This window comes from Musa acuminata, unplaced genomic scaffold (assembly GCF_036884655.1).
Source record: "Musa acuminata AAA Group cultivar baxijiao unplaced genomic scaffold, Cavendish_Baxijiao_AAA HiC_scaffold_76, whole genome shotgun sequence".
Lineage (NCBI taxonomy): Eukaryota > Viridiplantae > Streptophyta > Magnoliopsida > Zingiberales > Musaceae > Musa > Musa acuminata.
The window spans coordinates 22,501-27,500 of record NW_027020357.1 but is presented as its reverse complement, the minus strand read 5'-3'; the positions used below and the strand labels follow the sequence as shown (position 1 = coordinate 27,500).

The following is a 5,000-nucleotide window of genomic DNA, read 5'->3' as shown; positions in this document are numbered from 1 at the left end:
ACTGTGACATGACACGTTCGCTAAAAAAAAACCCTTTTGTAGCTAACCATTTATCGGAAAAAATGGAAAAACTCAACATGAGGGAGGAGAAAGAAATAATAGTAACTTGGTCTCGGGCATCTACCATTATACCCACAATGATTGGCCATACAATCGCTATTCATAATGGAAAGGAACATTTACCTATTTATATAACAGATCGTATGGTAGGTCACAAATTGGGAGAATTCGCGCCTACTTTTACTTTTGCGAGACATGCAAGAAACGATAATAAATCTCGTCGTTAAGTTAATTGAAAGTTCATTTTAATATTAAAATAAAAATTTAAGATAAAAAAAATGGAAATTGAAATAAAAGCCAAATTCTTTTTTTTGTGAAAAAAAAACTGAAAGTAAAACAAGTGTTTATCATTCAGGGGGATAGGATAACCTTATGACAAAGAACTCGAGTTCGGGTAAAGAAGTAAAAATTTTAGCTCAACATATATGTAGTATGTCTGTTTTCAAAGCGCGAAGAGTAATTGATCAGATTCGCGGACGTTCCTATGAAGAAACACTTATGATACTGGAACTCATGCCTTATCGAGCATCTTATCCCATTTTAAAATTGGTTTATTCTGCAGCAGCAAATGCTAGTCATAATATGGGTTTGAACGAAGCTGATTCATTCATTAGTGAAGCCAAAGTTAATAGGAGTACCATTGTGAAAAAATTAAGACCTCGAGCTCGAGGACGTAGTTATCCGATAAAAAGACCTACTTGTCATATAACAATTGTATTAAAGGATAAATCTAAATTATTTTTAGATGAATCTAGGATTTAGATTCATCATAGTAAACATAGTAAAATAACATATATGGATGGAAAGAAAATATAATAGGAAAATATGGGACAAAAAATAAATCCACTTGGTTTCAGACTTGGTACAACCCAACGTCATCATTCCTTTTGGTTCGCACAACCAAAAAATTATTCTGTGGGTTTACAGGAAGATGAAAAAATACGGAATTGTATCAAGAACTATGTACAAAAAAATAGGAGAATATCCTCGGGTTTCGAAGGAATCGCTCGTATAGGAATTAAAAAAAGAATTGATTTGATCCAGGTCATAATCTATATTGGATTTCCAAATTTATTAATAGAGGGCCAAACACGAGGAATCGAAGAATTACAGATGAATGTAGAAAAAGAATTTCATTCTGTGAACCGAAGACTCAACATTGCTATCACAAGAGTTGAAAAACCTTATGGGCAACCTAATATTCTTGCGGAATATATAGCTTTACAATTAAAAAATAGAGTTTCGTTTCGAAAGGCAATGAAAAAGGCTATTGAATTAGCTGAACAAACGGATACAAAAGGAATGCAAGTACAAATTGCAGGGCGGATTGACGGAAAAGAAATTGCACGTGTCGAATGGATCAGAGAGGGCAGGGTTCCCCTACAAACAATTCGCGCTAAAATTGATCATTGTTCCTATACAATTCGAACTATCTATGGAGTATTAGGCATCAAAATTTGGATATTTGTGGACGAGGAATAATAGACCTTTATTTATCTTGCCATTCTGGCCAGTGATAGAACAAAAAATAACAAACTGTTTCATTCTTTTTCCGTTAAATCAAACAAAAATGAGCAATTCTAATTCTATAAGGTTGAATAAAAATTCGATTGACCATTTGTTATAATTGCTATGCTTAGTGTGTGACTCGTTAATTTTTCTTTAGAGTTTAGAGTTGGAATTAAAAAAAAATAGACTAAACCCTACTTAAACTTAATAACTATATAAAATAAATAAAAACAAAAATAAAAACAAAATAAACTAATAACCAACTTATTGCTTCGTATTGTCGAGATCCCAAGAAACAGTCACTATATGAGATGAGTGGATCAATCATATAGTTGCAGCAACTGCAACTAAAATCTTTTCCATAAAAAATCAGATTATGGGTTGTGAAACAAAAATAAAGGGATGTGGATAAATGGAAGGATGATAGAAAGAGAGAACAAAAATATCAATGATATATGATTCCAATATGTATGGTCTATGAATTACCTCATAAAGGCAATGTGATAAAGCATCAATACTGAATGAATATAAATAATATAAATAATAATAAAGAGCCTCGGGTTAATAAAAACTAAGGAGATTGACTCGAGAAGGAATTTTGTTGGGAGCTCCATTGCAGAGTTCAGGCCTAACCATTAACGGAGAAGCTATGGGAACGACGGAACCTGTGACTGCATAGGATTCTACTGAAAACGAATCCGAATAATTCATTGGGTGGGATGGCGGAACGAACCGAGAAAAAATTTATTTATTCTGAGAAGTCATGGGTTGACCTAGGAATAAAACAGTAAAGAGTAAATATTCGCCCGCGAAACCTTTATTTATTGAGATTACATTACAATATTTTGGCATCATTTGATAAGGGTAAAAATAAGGATCAAGGATCGTTATAAAATAAAAAGCATTATCTATAATTTATATCTATAAATATGCATAACATAAATATTCTAGCTGTATATCCTGTATATACATCTTCCTGTATAACAAAACAAATTCAATATTAATAAATGTCTTAGTGTATTAGTTTATTAAATACATGCGTATCTGTAATATTATTGAATCCTTTCATTCGCGAGGAGCTGGATGAGAAGAAACTCTCATGTCCGGTTCTGTAGTAGAGATGGAATTAAGAAACGACCATCAACTATAACCCCAAAAGAACCAGATTTCGTAAACAACATAGAGGAAGAATGAAGGGAATATCTTGTCGGGGCAATCGTATTTGTTTCGGCAGATACGCTCTTCAGGCACTTGAACCCGCTTGGATCACAGCTAGACAAATAGAAGCGGGGCGAAGAGCAATGACACGATATGCGCGTCGTGGTGGAAAAATATGGTTACGTATATTTCCCGACAAACCTGTTACAGTAAGACCTGCGGAAACACGTATGGGTTCGGGGAAGGGATCCCCCGAATATTGGGTATCCGTTGTTAAACCAGGTCGAATACTTTATGAAATGGGCGGAGTATCAGAAGCTGTAGCCAAAGCAGCTATTTCACTAGCTGCGTCCAAAATGCCTATACGAACTCAATTTGTCAGGATAGGTATGTAGAACTAAACAGTGTATTGAGGATGAAAAAACAACGGCAAGTTTATTTATTTCTGGACAGAGAATATTTCTTTTTTCCTTCATCCTTTGCATTAAAATAACGGATTCCAATAAAATGATATGATTCAACCTCAGACCCTTTTGAATGTAGCGGATAACAGCGGAGCTCGAGAATTGATGTGTATTCGAATCATAGGAGCTGGTAATCATCGATATGCTCATATTGGTGACGTTATTGTTGCTGTAATCAAAGAAGCAGTGCCTAATATGCCACTAGAAAGATCGGAAATAATTAGAGCTGTAATTGTACGTACTTGTAAAGAACTCAAACGTGACAACGGTATGATAATACGATATGATGACAATGCTGCGGTTGTCATTGATCAAGAAGGAAATCCAAAAGGAACTCGAGTTTTTGGTGCGATCGCTCGGGAATTGAGACAGTTGAATTTTACTAAAATAGTTTCATTGGCTCCCGAGGTATTATAAATACTACTAGATGGGACTATGATATATCAGAACATCTAAAATAGATCAAATTTAGTAGATTAGTAGATTGTGTCTCACGCATATACTTTTAATAATAAATAATTTTATAATAATAAAAAAAAAAAAAAAAGAAAGAAAATAAAACAAAGAAAAAAAGGAAACATGTTGATTATATCAAAATTAGGAGGCACCAATAATTATAGTTCGTCATGGGTAAGGACACTATTGCCGATATAATAACTTCTATAAGAAATGCTGACATGAATAAAAAAGGAACGGTTCGAATAGCATCTACTAATATCACCGAAAATATTGTGAAAATACTTCTACGAGAAGGTTTTATTGAAAACGTTCGGAAACATCAGGAAGGTAACAAATATTTCTTGGTTTCAACTCTGCGACATAGAAAGACTAGGAAAAGAATACACAGAACTATTTTAAAGCGTATCAGCCGACCCGGTTTACGCATTTATTCCGACTATCAACAAATTCCTAAGATTTTAGGTGGAATAGGAATTGTAATTCTTTCTACTTCCCGAGGTATAATGACAGATCGAGAAGCTCGACGAGAAAAAATTGGAGGCGAACTTTTGTTATATATATGGTGATCCTCCTCCTCTGGTATCCTAATTTTCTCTCTAACTTCCTATTTGTGAAATAGAGAGGAAAAGTGAGTTATATAACTCTTCCTCCATTAGTTGATACTTCAAGGAAGTTACCTGGAATGAAAGAACAAAAATTTATTCATGAAGGTTTAATTACTGAATCACTTCCCAACGGTATGTTTCGGGTCCGCCTAGATAATAAAGATGTAATTCTAGGTTATGTTTCGGGAAGGATCCGGCGCAGTTTTATACGGATACTACCTGGGGATAGAGTCAAAATTGAAGTAAGTTGTTATGATTCAACCAGGGGACGTATAATTTATAGACTTCGCAACAAAGATTCGAATGATTAGGTGATTTTTAAAGCATTCCTTTCATGACGATACAATTCGAAGTTAAAAAAAAAAATTCAAGAGACTTATTTTCTTCCAAGGAATAGATTAAAAATTAAGGTAAGGAATAAGAAATATGAAAATAAGGGCTTCCGTTCGTAAAATTTGTGAAAAATGTCGACTGATCCGTAGGCGCGGACGAATTATAGTGATTTGTTCCAATCCGAGACATAAACAGAGACAGGGATAATCTTTCTAAAAAAGAACTTTCTAAAGAAAAGACAAAAATAAAGGATTTCTTTTAATATGAAATGGATATTTCCGTATCTTTTCTTTCCGTATATTTCTGACTTATATTTATAAGATGATAAAATATGACAAAAGCTATACCAAGAATCGGTTCACGTAGGAATGGGCGTATTGGTTCACGTAAGAATGGACGTAGAATACCAAAA

At 33.9% G+C, this 5,000-nt stretch overlaps 1 protein-coding gene across 1 annotated transcript in view; it reads right to left on the bottom strand.

Moving 5' to 3' along the window:
- Positions 1-4,840: 4,840 nt before the first annotated feature.
- LOC135654773 (cytochrome b6-f complex subunit 4) overlaps positions 4,841-5,000 on the bottom strand; it is a 2,852-nt gene continuing 2,692 nt past the window's right edge. The window contains exon 1 of the mRNA XM_065175663.1: positions 4,841-5,000. This exon is cut by the window's right edge and continues 2,692 nt beyond it. The gene's annotated coding sequence lies outside the window, so the exon portion shown is untranslated.